The sequence below is a fragment of the Passer montanus genome, unplaced genomic scaffold, assembly GCF_014805655.1.
Source record: "Passer montanus isolate IOZ18808 unplaced genomic scaffold, ASM1480565v1 scaffold38, whole genome shotgun sequence".
NCBI classification, from domain to species: Eukaryota; Metazoa; Chordata; class Aves; order Passeriformes; family Passeridae; genus Passer; species Passer montanus.
In genome coordinates this window covers 4,052,312-4,071,604 of record NW_024368596.1, presented here as the reverse complement: position 1 = coordinate 4,071,604, position 19,293 = coordinate 4,052,312, and the positions used below count along the sequence as shown (strand labels likewise).

The 19,293-nt window shown below is 44.3% G+C and overlaps 1 protein-coding gene across 1 annotated transcript in view; it reads left to right on the top strand.

Moving 5' to 3' along the window:
- The first annotated feature begins 3,361 nt into the window (after window positions 1-3,361).
- LOC120506158 (serine/threonine-protein kinase PAK 3) overlaps window positions 3,362-19,293 on the top strand; it is a 125,815-nt gene continuing 109,883 nt past the window's right edge. The window contains exon 1 of the mRNA XM_039717381.1: window positions 3,362-3,502. The gene's annotated coding sequence lies outside the window, so the exon portion shown is untranslated. The remainder of the gene's footprint in view (window positions 3,503-19,293) is intronic.

Sequence of the window (19,293 nt, the reverse complement as noted above, 5' to 3'; positions counted from 1 at the left end):
TGTTCTCTTCCTGTATGTTTGGTAGGATTCATTGATGTATGAAAACCTTTGACTGTATCCTACATGCCTGTGAGATGGCAGCTGATACACTGGGTGCTTATGTTCTCTTTCTGTATGTTTGGTAGGATTCCCTGATGTATGTTTTGTAGGATTCCCTGGTGTATGAAAACCTTTGACTGTATCCCGTATCTGTCACCTGGCTGTACCAGAAGATGAACATTCAAAACCAACAAAAGCTTGTGTGAATTCACAGTATATTGAGTGTTGCTCTGTAGCTGCTGTGTGGCTCTCCAGACACAGAACTGAATGGCATTATCCTTTGGGATGTAGCAAAACACTGCTTTGTGCCCTGGTTTGCCTGTAAAGCTGTCAGTGGATGGCCCAGGGCAGCCTTCGAGGGAACAACTTTCTCTAATTATGAGCAGATGCTGGAAGTGCTATCTAGTTGGAAGAGCAAGGCATATGTGCAGATAGGACACTTTCATCTTTCCAGTCATTTTAATACTTCCTGTTGGATGGTGAGCACATCTCTGTGCTCACTGTGGAAAAAGAGTGAAGGTGTTTTAGGCCTTCATTTAAGCACCATCTGTGAGGTGCTTGAGATCCCTGGGATGGAAGAAGGATAGTGATGGATGTGTGTGCTGACATACCATGGAAATCAGCAATGTGTCTTGGGGTGTGAGGAGCAATTCACAATGGTCTGTGTTAGATTGTTAGTGGCAATTTGCTTTAATTACATCATGGATTTGTTTGCATCAGCTTCATGCACAGCCTTGTTCCTTTTCATGCAGTTCAGGAATCTGAAGGGGATGGTTGATTTCCAACATTCATACACTTTGGAGAATTTTAAAAACTTGAAAACATCAGTAGTGCTTTAGTGGCTTCATGAAACTGTTGATTTTTAAAAATTGGTTTTATTTAACTACTAGATTACAACAGATGTGTTAATTTATCTCACTGTGTCTTTATATATATTTAGGTGGTTCCCATCTCTGTAGGACTTGTGTGCCTCCCAAGTATATTAAAGCAGAAAAAAACCTTTCCTTCACCTTTCTATCTAGCCACTAATAGGAATAGCTTGATTAGACTATAGGGATTGGATTTGTTGGGCTGGCTACCAGCCTCCTTTGCATGATTGTGTGTGAAGAAATGAAGCTCAGGAGAGAAATTTTGCATTTTCCTCTGGCTCCATTCAGATCTGGGTTATTTCTATCTCTGTGAGGCAAACTAAATTCCACAGTGCATAAATACTGCCTGGGAAATGTGAAACTCCCACAGTCTTTTCTCACCCCTTGGTCAATGGTGGCAGTGCTCCAGCAGGAGCTGGCTATGGAAGATTATGAAAGCCTTTGAATATCAGAAAAGAAGACCAAAGTCTGCACTTAGTAAGAATCTAGGGTGAGCAAAGCACCACACTGCTCTCCATTGCTATGCAGACATCTGCTGTATTTTACACCTGCTGTGGTTTATTTCAAAGCACAGAGAACTGCAGTAATTAAGCTGTAAGACACAATTTATGCACCAGTGTGTCCAGGCGTGCACTCCTTAGGATGAGGTGCAATCTTCTGGCCAGTCCCACCTGCAAGAGAGCATTTCTGCTGACATGGTTGTTCAGCCATCCACTGGCATGTGGAGGACACAGACACCCTGAGGCTGTGAGACAGATGCAGCAGCTGACTAAGAAACTGCTGCTGTTGGGATGTGAAGGAAAAGTTAAACACAACTGAGCACAGAGGTGAATCTGCACAGTCCAGAATGGCAGGTCCTGAACAAGACAGTGGACCAAAGAGGTATCAGCTTCATTGACCATTTCATTGTTCCCACAAGAACAGAATTTCAGAGTTTTAGAATTTTACAGAGTTTGAGTTCCACCATGGTGTTGAGAGCAGTTGACTTCTTGGGACAAGAGATTGAGTAAAGCATCCCAGTAATTTCTTGTGAGCATGTGCTTCATCTGATGTGAGTTACTCCTGTAGCAGAGTTCAGAAGAGCCTTTTACAACCCATCTCCACCCACACAACCCTGCACCCATATGCCACAGAACAATTATCAGGAGTTTCAGTTGCTATGTGTTCAGGCCTGCCTAGGCTAGCCTTAATTTTTCTGGTCTGGGCAATCTGAGCTTTGTGCACATGGTGGCATGGATCTTACCAAGCTTGCCAAGGGCTTTGTAGGTTGATGCCACCACGTCCTCATTACAAGTAGCATCCTGTATGCTGGAATCCATTCAGCTCAGGGGTGCCTAAGTGCTGGCTTCATGTTTTCCTCCTAGCTATGGACAGGTTGTGGTGTTTTGGTCCCTGAGTTAGGTCTTTTTCACTGTCTTTTCTCTTGCCTTTTCTGCCACAGGCCATTGAGCATCCCATTGTGCTGCTGTGTGACCGGGAAGGTGGATAGGGAGTTCTCTAGAGTAGCTAAGGCTTAGGGAGGGACAGTTTCACCACCTCATCTCTATTGTGCCTCTTGGCTAGGGGAGATGTTCTGCAAGTCTGATTCAACATGATGGCACATGCTGAATGAAGAAATTAACATTTGCCTTAGTTAGATGGATGTTCATTTGGTGTCTCTCATCTGCCCCTCAGCCTAGGCACGAGGCCAGCGGCGCAGTTCAGCTCGGAGCCCTCGCTGCTCTCCGGGGTTCTGTGGAAATGGTCGCGTTTGTAAGGCGCAAACCCCCAATGCCCGAGAGCAGCGCAGCTCTGCAGCAGCAGCCCCAGGCCGGTTTGACAGCAAGCCACGGGTGGTGACTGGGGCCGTGCAGGAACCCCCGGCGCCGCTTCGGGCGGGGGCGCGGAACCCCGCAAAGCTCCGGGGGCCCGGGTAAGCCCCGGGCTCAGCCGGCCATCGGCAGTAGTGCCCCGCACCACGGGATGTCACTACGGAGCCAGCGGACACCTTTATATTTCGGTGCATTTTACAGCCTTTCCTTTGGTGCTGTGACCGCGCGTCACTGAGGGCACCGCTGCCCTCAGCGGGCTCTGGGGCCGCCCAGCGCGCCCCGGCGGGCACCGGGCAGCCCGCCCGTCACTGGCGTGGAGAAAATTATTCGCTCCTTTTTGCCTCCCAAATAACCTCTGCCTCTCGGGTACGGCACCGCCTTTCCACCCCGCCCGGGGACCAAGGGACCGGGACGCCGCTGCCGCCCGGGGGCTGCGGGCAGCCGGGCCCCGAGAGCGGACCCCGGGCTGCCGGGGCCGCCCGCATCCAGCCCCGGAGCATCGCGGAAGGAGGAGGGGGGCGAAAGCGGGTTCACTTCCGCCTGGCTGCAGGAACCACAAGCCCCCAGAATATATTAGAATAATAATAATAGAAAGGTCCCCCCTCCCCAGCCCCGTTTTTGTCCCCCTGGAAGGAGGGGGTGGAGAGCAGAGCAGCGAGGCTGCCGGCGGGCGGATCGATGTGGAGCCGCTGAGGCACCGCGGCCGGCCCCAGCTCCCCGCCGGCACCGCGGCCGCGGCCGGCAGGACAAGCGCAGCCTCCCCGCGGAGAGGCCAGGGAGAAGGTCTGTGCTTTGCCTTTGTACCTAGCGTGCCCGGCAACAGGCTGTGCCCTGGGCGGGCTCCTGGCAGCCCGCGGCCCCTTGCAGCCAGCCGGGCATCACAGCCCAGCCGGCGGTCCGAGCGGGGCTGCAGCTTGCGGCGGGCTGGGGAGCCCTGAGCTCTTTGTCAGCACCCGGCTGTCTTCGGTAATTCCCAAATCTGTGCCTTCTAACCGCCCCGAGCCCTGTCCTCGGGTGGGGAGTCTGGTTATTGGAGGCTTCAGGGAGAACGGCTCCATGGAGAAGGCTGTGGCATGTGCCTGGCGGTGCCGGCTGGGCCTGGGTGCCGCGGTGCCGGCCGGCGCTGCAGGCAGGCACAGGCACAGCAAGCCTGGCGGGGGCAGGAGGGGAGGGGACGCCAAGGGCTCTGCGGGCTCCTGGTGTGAGCCCCCGGCGAGCCGGGCTGCTTGCCCGCTGCGCCAGGTTGGGTGCTATAGATGCACCTTCCCATGCCAGATGCACCTTCAGTTACTTGCCATTCAAGAATCTTAAGATCATTGCTTTTCACATATTAAACACTTCCCAACTTTTAACTTGTTATTTTTAATCTGGAGGCTCAGCGGGATGGTCTTGAGTATCTTTACACGAGTCACTTCCAGACTCACAGGAGGACAGTAATTGGGATGGGCTGCCTTTGAAGCCAGTCACAGCCTAAAACTTCTCATTTTGCCAGTGACATAATCCATCTGCCTGTCTAGCCATTCTCATTTTGGATCTGATGCCCTAGTTTAAGGGATCACCACCAACTGGCTGAGCAGTTTAAGAGATTTGTAATGGTAAATAGAATATTAGAAGTGGAGATGAGTGTGGTCTTCTACTGAAAAAAGACAGAAGGTTAAATTAGCTATCCTCCCCTTGGGTCAGGTGCAGAGCTCCCCTCTGTCCTGTTGCTGTCACTTCAGTGCAGCATTCTGGTTTTCTCTCTAGGCACACTTTGGGCATACTCTATATAATAGAGATAGTGAGCACTGAGAACCTGTGAAAACTTTGCTGCAGCAAAGTCTCTAACACTGGCAGAAGTCCCAGCAGGGATGGAACACTCATAGTTGGAACATTCTTTACCCATTATTTAAAAAAAAAGTAACTGCTCTAGTAAACTATTGCGCCCCTACATGTAAATAGTTTTCTTCACAAAGGTGAAACCCTGTATATTTTCATGCGTCTGTATGTTTTCAAGTCATTCTCACTGGAGTGAGAATTCTCAGAATCATGCAAAGATTCAGGATAGGATAAGTATACGTTAAATGAAAGAATAAATGTAGTGACTGCTGTGATCTCTGGTATACTTTTAAAGGTAGAGAGGCTGACAAGCTGAATGGGTAGGGCTGTTCCAATAGCTCTGATGCTAAAGGTAATTTCTTAACTAGGAATCATAAATGTGCTGATTCTGTTTATATTTATCTTCATTTTTTTTTAAATTTATGTTTGATGTCTAAGACTTGAATTCCAGAGTATTTTGATGCCTCAAACCTGTGCACTGGTAGCTGAGCTTTGTACTTTGGAAATCCTGCCAGAAGTCTGCACAATTTAATATTACTTTAATGTATAGCAATGTATAAGGGAAGTGATTTGCTTGAGACTAGTGAAAGACTGGGGAAGAAAAACCCTGGCCTCTCATTGCCCTGTGCCTGCATTTCCCTTCCAATTCCATTCCTCTTGCCCCTTTTTGTCCAGCCAGAAGTGTGACACCTAGAATTGTTTAGGAGCTACTTGTCCTCCTTTCTGATCCTTTTACAGGAACTATGGTCACAGCAGGGAAGAGGGAAGAGGGAAGAGAAAGTGTGAGTGTTCACTCTAAAGAGGCATCTAGAAATGAAGGTATGGCACGGAAGGAATAAGATGCAGTAAGCTAAAGCAATCTGAGAGCTGAAAAAAATAAAAAAAACACCTGGTCCATCTGTCATCTTGCTCGTTTCCTTTCATGAAGTCTGAAGGTGTGTTGAAAACAGTTTAAAGATCATGTTCCTGAAGCATGTGAATTAAGCTGCTAACTTATATGTGAGAAAGTGGAGTGATTTCTCAGTGGTCCTGCAGTCACAGCCTCATGTCGCATCCACTGGGGTGCAAGTGTCTTTTGGTGTGGTTAGTTGTGAAGAGTTTTAATAATGGGCTGTAGAACAAAGTTATTCTTTTGCTTGTGAACCTAGAGAGGAAGGGAAATAATCTTCTTTGATTCTGCTTCCCTTTGAATAATTTATTCTAAGTTCTCTTCTGCATGTGATGTAACTGGAATTTGTGGTGGGGACAGGACGCAACTCTGGCTTCTTGGTCAGCTGGAGAGGAAACGGTACCTGCTTAGGAGGTTCTGTAGATCTGCTGCTGTAACCTGGTTGACAGCTGCAATAGCATGGTTAACTCTAATTCAGCTGTGTATCTTCCCTGTAAACTGAGTCTTGTGAAGGTAGTCATCACTTCAGAGTTGGTAACACTCAACTGTGAGCTTGGCATTTATACCACAGGAACGTTTGCCTTAGCACAGAGACAAATGGGTTGGAATAAAAGTAGTAAAATATTAACTTTGGATGATACTATTCAGTGCAAAGATGTCAGAATAAGTGAGAGGTGCTTTACCTGTGACTGAAGTACAGTTCTGAAAGGTAGAAGTACAGCCTGGTGGTACACAGGTAGAGCCATCCCTCTGCCGTAGGCAGCAGTGATACAGGGCATGAATCTTTCTGCATCTGTTGTCTCATGTAGATGTTTAAATTGCTGAGATTTCATTTGGTCTGTAAAAACTAGGGTAACACGTCACCCAAAACCCTTACCAGCAGTTGTAGTGTTATTTGAATGCTGTTGTGTGGATTTCTCTTTAAAACCGGGTTTATTCTCCAGAAGCCAGGGAAATCTGAATATTTATCTGCATTAGCAGAATGGTATTAAATGTGAAATCCTTAGCTGCCATGAATATTTATTCTTATCTTAGCTGGCTTCAAACTGCTTCTCTGGCTGATTGCCATCCCTGAAGTTTTTTTTTTATTTATTCTTATCTTAGCTGGCTTCAAACTGCTTTCTGGCTGATTGCCATCCCTGAAGGTTATTTTCACAGAGGTTTTGGAGTGGACGCTCACACACTGATACACCTCCAGATTTCACTTTCCTTGATATTTCTAAACAGATTGTCAGTAGTTGGCAAACAGCTACATAAAAACAGTCAGTGAAGAAAGTATGGGCCCAAAAATACCTTTGGGCATCAATAGATATCACTTTAAATAATCAGATCATAACTATTTCAGTATATGTAAATACTCTCAGTCTCTCACAGTGCTCTCTTAAGATTGAGCACCTTGAAATTATCCTCCTAGTTTAAGCCTTATCCCTTCGGATAGAATAAGATACATTTTGAGATCCTATAGGATTTTTTTTAAACTGCCCAGTAATCTTTCTTTCAGTGCATCATATTCTACAAGGTTTCACTGTGGAACCAGGGGTCTGTAGTCACAGGTCTGTTGAGCACAGCAGGATATGTACAGAATCTCCCCGGACACACTGAGTCCATGATGGATGAAGTGTTCATTGAGGAGGTTTCTGAGTACAGAGCTCTCCAGTGTGGGTGCTGGCCCTTGTGGGTATTTTGTGGGTAGTGCCATTATTCCTTTTAGCTGAGTACTGGCAGCCTGTCTCCATTCTTGATCAGTGCAGAGGGTCAGCTTAAGTATTATAGAAATATATTAATATTTAATGAGGACCTATGGTGTGGTTCCAAATTTACCCAAGAAAAATCACAGAATAATTTAGGATGAATGTGACTTGTGGGGTTGATATAGTCCAACTTGCTGTTGAAAGCAGGACCAATTTTTAGCAGGTTCCTCAGGGTCTGGTTCAGTTAAATTAGCAATATCTTCAAAAACAGAGATCCTACAAGCTCTCTGATGCAATTTCAGTGTTTGACTATTCTAATGAAAAAAAAATCTAGTCAGATTTCCCCATGTTTCAGTTTGTGTCTGCTACCATTTACTGTACACCTCTTGGAAGAGTCTGGTTCCATCTTCTATACCTTCTTGGTAGGTAAAGTATATACATAAATAGGTTGATATATAGAGAGAGTGAGGATAGAAGAGATGTGAAAAGGGCCTTTTCATGGCTGCTTTTCATTACAGGCAGCTTTCCTAAGGCTAAGATCTTCCATGTGGTTTACTCTGATGTGAAGTTAAGATTGTCACAGCTGTAGCCTTGCAATGTACCTGTCTCCTAACTCCTGCCTTTGAATGCAGCATTAATGTGACAGACTGTGGACTGTGACACTGGACTGGATGAAGTGCTGAATTAATGTGTCCCCTTTTCTACCTGTGGGGTTTTCCAGAAGCTTCTTGCAGTTTCAGTAATGAAACACATTTGTTGGCATGTTTTTTCCCCTAAGAGATTAGTTTGATTTTGGGATGGATCCATCCTGTCATATTTGTATAGTATAAGACATATCCTTCCCTGACACCAAGTGTGCCCCAAGCAAAGTCACTGACCAGTGTCAGCAGTTTCCCAAATTTTAAAACTTGGGTACCATCAAGTGGCAGCATTATCTGCAAGGCAGCTTGTGCTCATGAGCATCAAACAGTGTGGAAGTTATAAATTTCTGTGGGAAAGGGAAAAGGAAAGGGAAAGGGAAAGAAAAAGGGAAAGAAAAAGGCAAAGAGAAGATATGGATCATCTGTGCTGGCCTCACATGTCACTAGGTGTCATAGTCAAGGGCTTTGAAACAGCATGAAGCTGTGTCAGGAGAGGTTTAGGCTGGATATTAGGAAGAGGTTCTTCACCAGGGGCGTTGGGCACTGGAACAGGTTCCTCAGGGAAGTGGTCACAGCACCAGCCTGACAGAGCTCAAGAAGCCAACGTTCAATTTGGACAACGTTCTCAGACACATGGTGGGATTACTGGGGTTGTCCTGGGCAGGGCCAGTTGGACTTCCTGATCCTTGTGGGTTCCTTTCAACTGAGGATATTCTGTGGTTCTGTGATTCTATGAACATGTATCAGCCAAAGCAAAACAGGAATTGAATTGTGTTGGAGATAAAAACACCTTTGTAGGTGAAATAAAGGATAATGCCCTCTCCTAAATATACCATTTATAAGTTCTGAAGTTGAGAAATTTGTATTTAACTTTTGCCATCCCTCCCAAGTCCTGGACCACTGCTCCGTTCTCTTATGTTGTTGTTAGGTAGTATGGAGTTCATTAATAAAATCTTTTCCGATAGGCTCAAGCAGGTTAATGCACTTTGATGTACACAATGGTGGTGTATTAAAAAGTCAGTGAAACACTGATTGAATTTTCAGTAACAATTTCTGTTCTAGTCCTTAATGGCTGATTTATGCAGAGGTTACCAGAGAGCAATAATCAAACAATGTCTCTTACATAATAAGACAGAGGATCAGCTGGAAAAACTGACCTGCTGTCTGGCAATTGATGTGAATGTTTTATTTTCATGGTAGCATAGGAACTGCAATATTAGAGTAGGTCTGAAGGTCACCTGCTCTGCTGTTCTAGCCTGATATGGCTTGTCCTGTGTGGCTCAGGTGACAGTATAAAGACCATACAGCAGGATCTTGCTGGTCAGTTCATTTCCCCACATTGTAGCTCCTTATCAATTATCCTTATCCTTATCAATTTAAGGATGCTTTCCAGCAGCAGTTGTAGTAAATTCCACAGCAGGCTATCTAGGGAGGAGGCAGCATCTTCACTGCTGAAGATTTTGGGGAGTAAGAAAGCATTGCTAAGGACATAAGTATTCAAGAGGGGGATTCAGGTCTGCCCCATCAGTTAAACATTGCTGAGAGCTTCTATTTTCACACAGAAGTCACTCCTGAATATCTGCAGAATAAGCTCTCTTCCTTGCCCACCTCCCAGCCCTTGCCATCAAAAACATCCCTTTCATCCCACCCGTGGGTGAATGTACAGCACAGGGCTGATGGGCAGGGCAGAGCCTGTGACACTGCAGCTTTTCTGCCATGTTAACTAGCTAACAATGTGTAGGGTGTGGAGCTAAGCAAAGCATTGGGAGAGGTTACCATTTCCCTCTTTCAGGGTGCTGGGATAGTTACAAAAATACATAAAAATATGGGATAGAGCAGGGGAAAAAGATGGAAATACCAGTTAATAATTCTCTTGAACTCAATAGGAGTTTATGCCCTGGTCTTCAGTTTTGCTCTACACGTAACCTTTAATGTATCTAATCAATCTTCCCATTGCTCAAGGGCCTCATCAAAGTTTGATTAGCCGTTTTAAGGAAAATAGTTTGTTGCTGAGTAACAATGAATCACAGCCTTCAGATTAAATTAAAAGTCAGGAAGAGCCCAAAACCAAACAAGGCAGTAAGATGTCTGACCTCTGGAAGAAGCCCTGGAAAGGCTGTTACTGAAGGAGCCTCTGCTCATCCTCACGAGCTCCTGCAGCAGGACTCCCAGACCAGTGGTACTCTGTGGAGAACACCTTGACAGGACAAACTTCTCTGAGAAAGAGGCTGTAAGTACAGGAAGATCCCCATTTAGTGCTGAGGTCACAGGACTATTATCAGCTGAATTGGAATCTGTCCCCAACAGACCAGTGGTACTCTGTGGAGAACACCTTGACAGGACAAACTTCTCTGAGAAAGAGGCTGTAAGTACAGGAAGATCCCCATTTAATGCTGAGGTTACAGGACTTATCAGCTGATTTGGAATCTGTCCCCAGTTCTCCCTTTGCCCTGCTGTGAGAGACTGGATTTTTCACTTAACCTTCCTGCACTTTGCATCTTCCAGACAGAAAACTGTTTTATTTATCTCGTTGAGATCTCTATAAAAAGGATGCTATGTATCATCCTCACTGTTTACAGTCAGCTAGAGGCAAATCATATAAAAGCTCTGTAAGTGCAGCACATGTTGGCCTGACAGGTCTGTTATGACCATTTCACTGGGACTCCTTAGTAGCTGCAAGAACTGAAATGGAATATTCTCCTGTTGCATATTGAGAAAGGCACTTCAGACAGGTGTCTGCCCAGGCCATTGTCCAGCACAGGGGGAGCACATACCCACATGAGGTTTCGTCAGTGTGGGATTTCATTTCTGCCATACCACCTGCAAATCGTGGCAGCCGTGTGACAAATGGGGCAGGAGCCTTTTGGTTATTTTGTGGGGCTTTCCCATAGGATCAAAGAAACTGTCCATTTTAGTTTTCAGGTTAGTGCTTATATTATTAATTAATGAAGAGAGGAGATGAAGAGATCTGTTGGCTTTGCCCCTCTTTAATGTTTATCAGGGGAAAAATTATACCTTGAAGACCTGTTTATTTTAAGATTTTTCCTCTGCTAACAGCTAATGATGTTTACCACTGATCTCCCCAGCGGTGGCTGGAGTGTCTTTGGCTCTAAGCCTGCACAGGAAGAATAAGGGAATAATAAGCTAAAGTGTTGTTTTTAGGGTATTTTTGATAGTTGTTTGTTTTCTTCATTATGTGTTCGAGTCTTGTCTCCATGAGAAAACCCTAGGTAACCACAGAACTGAGGAAATCCTAGTATCTTGGGAACTGAGGAATGGAAGATGAGAAATATGATGGAGAGCAGATTTTCAGGCAAAAAACTGTTAATGTTTTTACAGAACATCCAGTACTTGCCTGCAGAGCTTTGGCTACAGTGTGGGTTTTTTTTCTGTAGACCACCCCAATGGAATTTGAGAAGAATAAATTAGATATTAGAGAACATTTTAAAATAATACTTTTACAGTCACATCCCTACTCTGGCTATAAACATACATCATTAAAGCAGTGAAAAATATTTCTGTAGTGTTTTACTGTAATGTTTATGTTTGTCTTCCTTCTTGCACTCACTCTGTGATGAATGTAAGAAGTCAGCACTGACAGGACAAGATGACACGTCCCCTCCAGCACGAATTACTATCACTCTTCTTCTACCTCTCTCCTTCTAGAGCCACTCAGGAGATACCTGCAGCAGTGGAAAGTTCTTCCCCCAAAGGCAGAGTCAAGAAATGCTATTAGATTTACATTTTCTCTCTGTTAAACAGCACTGAGTGTTAAGCAGAGGGTCTTTTCAGGGGGCCAGGTTCCAGTGGCAAGATTGTAAATTCTCATTTGGTGTAGTCTTTAGAAATTCCATCCCCAGAAGTATCTGGAAGAAGGTTCAATGAAAATTGAAATTCTTGAAGCCAAACAGTTCAGAAAATAAAGTTCTAAGCAGCTCTGCTCAAGATTACGCAAGGAACCAGCTTTTAGTCCCTCCTCTTGGTGTTTTTTCATAGTTCATCTATCAACTGCAAAATCCTCAGGCGCCTTCTGAACACCTCATCCAGGAAGGGACCCTCATAATTCAGTGGAGTCCAGTGATCATGTGGCCCAAAATATCCTCTAATTTATTTAAAAGTTTTCCTTAATGCCATGAAGTTTCTAGAGAATTTGTCATTTTCAGGTAGTTCATAGAGAAGGAAATGTGCTGATCAAGATACAGGAATAATTATTTGCTTTAACTGTTCAGATATGGCTTCTTGAATTTTCCAGTCAAGCTCCAGAATTACTGGTATTTATTCAAGTAAGATAATGAGATGACTTATTTTCAGTTGGCAATTAATACATTGGCTTTAGGGAATGAAAACTGTGTTACATGAGAAACAAGAACAGCAACATCAACAAAAGATTTTCGTCTGTTCCTTGTGCCAGTCTGTGTTGTGTGTAAATCTGTAATTCTCAGCTGCCTTACCATCAACCATGTCTGGAATCTGGGGTGTGCCTGTGGTGTGGAGTGACTTGTCTTTGCTAGCTCCTCGTTGGGCTCGCTTTGGAGAGCAGCTTGGGAGCTTGTTGAGACTGCCAAGATCCATTCTAGGGACTCCATGGCACTGTCACCACTGGAGCTTTGCACTTTTGACTTGGAATGAGGTTGACCATCTATTGGACACCCTGCAGATTTTTAATACCAGTCTTTGCTTCAAAAGTTCCCATCATGGGGATTTCAAGGGGGATGCAAGCAGGTGAAGCCATGATTGCAATTTTCTAGAGTAAGTGCAGTGCTAAGGAGGTATGTGGGCACACAATATGTGTGTGGATTGTTTTAACTCAACTTTAATCCTTTAGGTTTGGGAGTGGAAGTAACAGCCCCTTTTTTTCCTTCGTGTTTCTCAGATGGAGGGGAAAAAAAAGAAATTATCTCTGTCTTTCTGTATCTTTCTTGCAAAGTCCTTGTGATGTGGTAGGGCACCTCTCAATTAATGTGCTTTCTGTTTTTTCAAAAATGGGTTTCTTCCTCAAGGTTCCAGATCTGATTTGGATGTATATGATGAGTATGCTTGAAGCCTTCTCTTGATGGTTAATAAACAGCCGGGAAACAAACGCTGCTGAGGATCCCCGTCCAAGGAGGACAAACTATGAGGAATACAGTCATATTTTCAGAAATCTGAAGTTAATTATTAATTTATTATTTCAGAAATCTGAGTTAACTCAGCCAAGAAGACAGACACGTAAACACAAAGGCTTTGTTCGTTATTGATGTTAAGATATCAAGCACACATTCTGTGAGACTTTATTTTGGAGCATACCTGTGTTGTCTAGAAAGGACAAAATATATAAAATTTTGCATATGATATCCTGAATCTCGCTCTGAACTGCTCTCTGAAAAGTCCAGTCCTCAGCTGCATTTTACTTAACTCTGAGGCTTAAATTAGGAATGGGGTGAAGTTTTGACTCCTTTGAAGTCAGGACAGGTTTAATTTTGAATCCAGGTAAGCATATGAGTTTCATACTCTATAAAGAATTAGAGGCACAGTTTCCAATTTTCTGTTTGGAATTTGCTCTGATTCTCAATGAGAGCATCAAGTGGAAATCAATGTATATGCCATTTGTCCTTACAAGAAATTGCAGTTGTAACTGCTCACAAAATTAGAAGGAGTTTTAGGGAAAAAAAGGTCTAATTTTAGGAGCTCTTAAGTAATTTGTCCAAAGTGTTTTAGCACATGTGAACAAAGACTGTTAATTTCCTTTTGTTGCATGTGCAAAGTTTGAATAAGATGCTTATGGAGTGCAAGTAGTTACAAAGGAGACAGATTTCTTTATTGCTTGCCTTGTTTGTGAAATACATTTTAGGTCATGAAGCACAGATTACCTAAATTAAAAATCCCAGACAATGGTGTTGTCTCATTTGGAAGGAAGCAGAGACTGTGTGGACAATTGAAAGCTTGCTTAAAGGCAATCTGTGACCCACTCCTTACTGTTCTTATGCTAATGTGAGAATGGGTGTCCTGGTCACCATCTGCTGTCCCTGAGGTTCCGGCCTTGGGCACTCAGAATTGGTTTGCTTTATTAATGCTAGGCCATTCAGAACAGCAGCAGTGCATTTGTTAGAGTCTGTGAAATCAGAACTTCCAATTGTAGGCATACAGAGATAACTGTCACTTTCAATAATTCACTCGAACATGATAGCCACCACTTTTTCCAACCTCTCAGGCAGAGATGCCATCTTTCAAGCTGGAGTTACCTTCAGCAAATTCGACAAAGGCCTCTCTGGCTTTTCAGGGTGATGGGGTTTTACTTCTTTGGAAGGTCATTTCATTAGGTACTGGATGGATTTATTGTCTGGCTCTGCATTTTAACTTTTGCAAATGCTCTCTAGAGAAACAGAAGAGTATCTTGATATAAATCAAAATTAATAAATAGGACTTACAGTGTGATTAGAAGGGCTAAAGGGCTGGGCTATCAAATATCCTCAACTAGTCTAATTAAACCAGTTGAGATTTAAAGGACACCATGTGTCAGTTTTGCCTAAGCTTACTGTCAGGACAAATGGCCACAATCTCAGTTGTAAGTACCTAATAAATTCTCATGGAATAATGATTCTGTTTGTGCTTATTAGCTATATGGTTGTTCCTGTGGTGTGCATGGCTAATTAGAAAACAATTCTTTATGTTGCTCGTTGTGAAGTTGCCCAGGTACAAGTCAGGATAGTTGAACTGGTAGCCAGCAAGCCACATGCTCCTGCCCTGCTGCTGTGGCCTGCAGTCTGGAAAGAGGCAGAGCACACAAAGCTCAGAACCCACACATCTCCTGCTTCACCCCAGGGGCAGTGCAGTTCCTGAGCTGACACCAGTCCACAGCCTTCTCTAGGAAATAGAATCTTGGCTTCTTTCCGTTTTCCAGGTGAGGGAAGGGGGGCATGGCTAATGCTGTGCCCTGTGTCCCCAGTCCTACACCAGCCCTGGGAGCTTTGGGGCTGTGCCAGATCCAGCCCCAACCTGCCCACACTGGGCTGCAGGGGGAACTGGAGGTGTTCAGGGTGTGGGGAGGCACTGAGGCCGTGGTGAACAATGGGACAGGTTGTGGTCTCAGCTGATGTCAGGCTTCTTGTGGTATCCCAGTAAAAGAGCATTTTATGGCAGAATGGGCATGGAACAGGTCCCCCAAAGCTGCTGGGTGATCCAGTGAGAGTGTCATTTTGGGGGCTGACTCTCCTGACTCCTAATTGCTCTGTTTAAACTTGATCTGTATGCAGAATTTACTTATGATGACCTCTGTAATGAAAAAAATTAGCCAGTTACCTAATAAGCAATACAGCCAACAGGGAGAACAACTTTCAGCAGCTACTTTTGTCCCCTCCCTTGCCTCCAGAGCTTTCTGTTGTTTCTTTCAGTTATGGCTGAAGGAGACAAGCACTCCAGGGCCAGGGAAAATGAGAGTTAATTACACTGTGGAACAGGATTGTTGCACAGTTCTGGTTCTTTCCCATCCTTGTCTCAGGTGCTTTGGAGTACAGCAAAGCCAGCAGAGTTCTTCAGTACTATACTTTGCTTATTTTGCAAGCACTGGAAATACAAAGCTAAACCTCTTTCCCTTAAATGAGGACGATGAAGAGCAGGCTTCTTTTTCTGGTCAGCATTTGTGTAAGTTGTGCCAAGATCAAATGAAATTCACCTCAGCAGAGGTGGATCTCGTGTATAGTTTAGAAAAGAGAGTAACAGTATGTGTTTGCACTCCATAAAGTTTCTGTGTGAATCTGTATTTCAATAGAAGGAAGTCCCTGAGACATGCATAGAGGAAAAAATATTTGTATCTTGAGGATGAAGTAGAACATTTGGGTATGGAAGGCTGTCCTAGAAATCACTCTGGGTAATAGAATCACAGAATCCACCTGCCTTGCTGAGTTGTTGTTTAAGGACATTGTCTTAGTGGAATGCTGGTGTAAAACAGAGGTGAAGAAAGGGGAGATGTGGCATTCTACAGAAAAATGAGGAGAAAGCTGACAACAATGTCCCCTTTGGCTCTTCTCAGCTGAAGTGCTGAACTTGGGCAGAGATCTGAGTACATAAGACGTGCTTACAGATATCTGGCTACTCTTCGGTTTCTCAGTGATGGAGGATAATGAAATCCTTGTGGAGTAGAGCCCTTCCTGACCAGAGGAGTGTTGCCAGGCTGTTACAGGGGCTGCTGCTCTGCCAGCTGCACACATGGAAGTTGTTCAGCACATCTGCTTATGAATGTGGTCCTGTAGAGTCATGCAGAGCTGGTGCAAGCATTGAACCAGGTATGACAGGTTCAGTCTCTCATCTGTCAGGACAACTTCATCTCATATCAGGGACTAGTGTTTGAATCTGTCACATCTCAGCTTAGTACGATAATCTCTGGGTTTGCCTGTCCTGATTGGAAAGATTCCCATCTAAATGTTTCAGAATGGTTTTGCTGCATTAAAATACCAAAATAGGTTTGTTTTCACTATAAAAGGCACTGGATTACTGAAGCTTTATGAAGTGCCATGAAGCAAAATAGTTGTCTTCTTATCAAGTCTTGTGTGTAATACCTTCAGGTCACACAAGCTGGGACTGAAGAGTATCTGCAGGGCATGTGGAAACACACAGGAGAGAGGACTTAAAGAAATGTTTATCATCTGGGATGCCAATCTCTTTTAGTGGTTGGCAGAAAAATTCTGCTCTGCTTGTACCTTGCCTGTACACTCTGATAATTACAGCAGTACATGTAACAGTAACAGTAAGCCTTTCAAGTTCTGGTGTCCTTACTTGGTTCTTCTCTTGACAGATATGATACTGACAGGGTTGACTGAACACTTCTGAAATACGTTTTTAGTTTCTTCCCTAGAAATAACATGTGCCACTCCATTGGAAGATAAGTGACAGCAACAACTCGGTTCTGATGAGTGAGGGAAATCAGAAATGACCAGAAGCAACTATTGTTAGAAATTAAGAGCGGGTGTCTGCACATGTCAGTGCAGTGTTCCTTGTGTTTTCATTGTTGACTGGGTAGGAGACACAGTCCTGTTAGCATGCTGGTGCTTACATGAGGTGTAGGGATATCTGTCAAAATCTACCGAGGTGCTTTGAAAAGTTGTGAAATAACATCTCTGCAAAGGACTCTGCATAAGCTCTTGGAGAGACTGCAGCAGTGCCAGACAACCTTCCAAGCCTTTATCACAGCCTGGAAGTCTCCATCTTCAAAAAGACACTGTTTATACTTGGGCACAAACAACAGCAAGGGAAAATTTGTGTCCAAAGAAATTAAAAATAAATTGTGAAGAGAGATGTGTTCAGATATGACAGGACTACAATGAACATATCTTCATTTTTCTATGGAAGACTCTCTAGAGTTACAATTTTAGTTAGAGAGAGTGTAATTATTTGCTTTTGGAATGTTTAATATTGGTTCCTTCAAGCTGACTTAACTTACTGCCACAAAATATTCCGTTTGTTCCCTGGTCAGCAGCAGGTTGTCTTCTGTTCCTCTTGTTGTAGGAAGGACAGTTGGGGAGGCCAGAGGACAGGGATGGCTCTCAGAGACACTGAATGCTGTCAGTGGCTCAGTTTTGCTTACAATTGTTTTTGTGTCTCTGACTTGATCTAAGCTGAACAAGATATGTGGTTCCTAGATAGGTATTTTGATGTGTTGAGATATCAGTATTACACAAATATTTTGAAAAATGGTCCTTCCCTCCTATCACAGTGACATTTGCTTCTGCTTGCTGTAGTGTCCCAGCTGGGACTCAAAGCCTCATGGTTAACCAGGAGCTGGCACTAGGAAGTTGGATCTTGTTCTTGCACCCCTTTTCAGACATCACATAGAGCCAAATACAGTGGGTGAGCTTTGGGAACTACTAATGAGAACAGCAGTGGCAGTGCCTTCCTCCTACCTTGCAAAACCAGTGCTTCCAATAGAGCACCTGAGCTGAGTGTGCCTGGCCATGTTGGGATGAGTTGGCTGGAAAATGAGAGCTACACTATGTGCTCCCAAATTTTCCCAGAATTCTTGTGAGTACTCACCCTATATCTGCAGATTAAAACATATTTAAACCTTAAGAAACATCTTGTAACGTGATTTATATTCTTGCACTTGTGCACAGTCATGGTTCCTTTCTAAGCAGAAAAGATCATAGCAGAATACAGGCAAGGAGGAGAGCTGAATAAAACAGTAACAGCGGAGGAGCTGGGAAGAGCAGGGCTGCTGTTCACCTCCTGCTGCTCTGTTCATCCCCTGGTGCTGCTGGGACACCTTCTGCTGGCAGCTCCGTACTGCATGAGCTCAGCAGGAGCTCTTCTCCTCTGGGTGTGTGTGAGGCTCTTGATTTGCAAGGCCTCATTTCAACTGGTAGATCAAAACACTTGCTTCCTCAGGAGAAAGGAATGTTTTCTCATTCCTGTCCTACTTCATATTTCACAGCTGCAGTTTGTCTTGTTTTCTCCCTGCCTAAGGCCCAGCAAGTGCTGCAATGCACAAATGTTTAAAGGATTATTTATTTTGGGGCATTGATGCCTTCTTGGAAAAGCTGTGTGTGTTTAGTTTGTTAGGGGACTCGTATTAGAGCAGCATGGGAATTTTGCAGGGAGGAAAGGGAGGCAGTAAGTGTGCATTACCAAACCAGGTTACATAAAGGCCTCTCAAATTATCTTAAGCAGGATGGATTGTGATGATCTTTGCTCCTGAATTTTTCTTTCAGAGTGGCTGTACATCCCATTTTCTCCGCCTTTGTATGACTCCATCACTGATTGCACTGATAGCTGAATGTCCTTAAGTTATTCAACACAGGTGAAAATGATGGGGAAATTAACTTCCATTAACTTCAGTAGGAACATGATTAGTCCTTAGCTATACACCTCCAGCCAAAACTGACTTTCGTTATAGTTTTGGAAGTGAAGCATCAAAAAAGAGCTGCCAAGTGCTGATGCCTGGCCTGTGGGCCTCTGCATCATCATGGTAATGGTATGTTGGCTGCTCTGCTTCTTGGAGAGCTTCTTGGAAGAGAAGGTGGCTTTGGAAGAATGGCTTGGAAACAGCCATGGTGGCTCTTGAAAGCTTTCAGGTTAGTTGAGTGCTCATTCCAGGGTGATGTGGCAGCACCAAATCTTGCCTTTTGGCCAGGCTGCTGCCAAACAGGGCAGAGGTGTCACTTCTGAAGGATAAGGGAGGGGATGGAAGTGACCTTCCTTCCAGTTTGAGATCCTGAGAGTGGGGATGGAGTCTTGCCTCATGCCAAGCCTATATTTGATTATTTACACCAGTAGGTCACCTTGCCATCCCCCTTCTCCCAGAAAAGAATTCACAACAGAACTCAAAGAATGTTGCAAGTCTGAAATATATTAATGTATGCTAAAATCTCCCCCTCTCTCTGGAATCATTTGCATTTTTTAATTCCAGTGGGAGCTTGTAAGTCCATCCATAGTGTGCCACTCATCAGCCTCTCTGATGTCTGGTAGGCTTTTATCAGTTTAGGGCTGGTTGGTCCTGCTTTCTGTGGGCGTGTTGGAGGACAAAGTTGGTTTAGATTTGCTGATGGGTTGGGATACATACAGTTA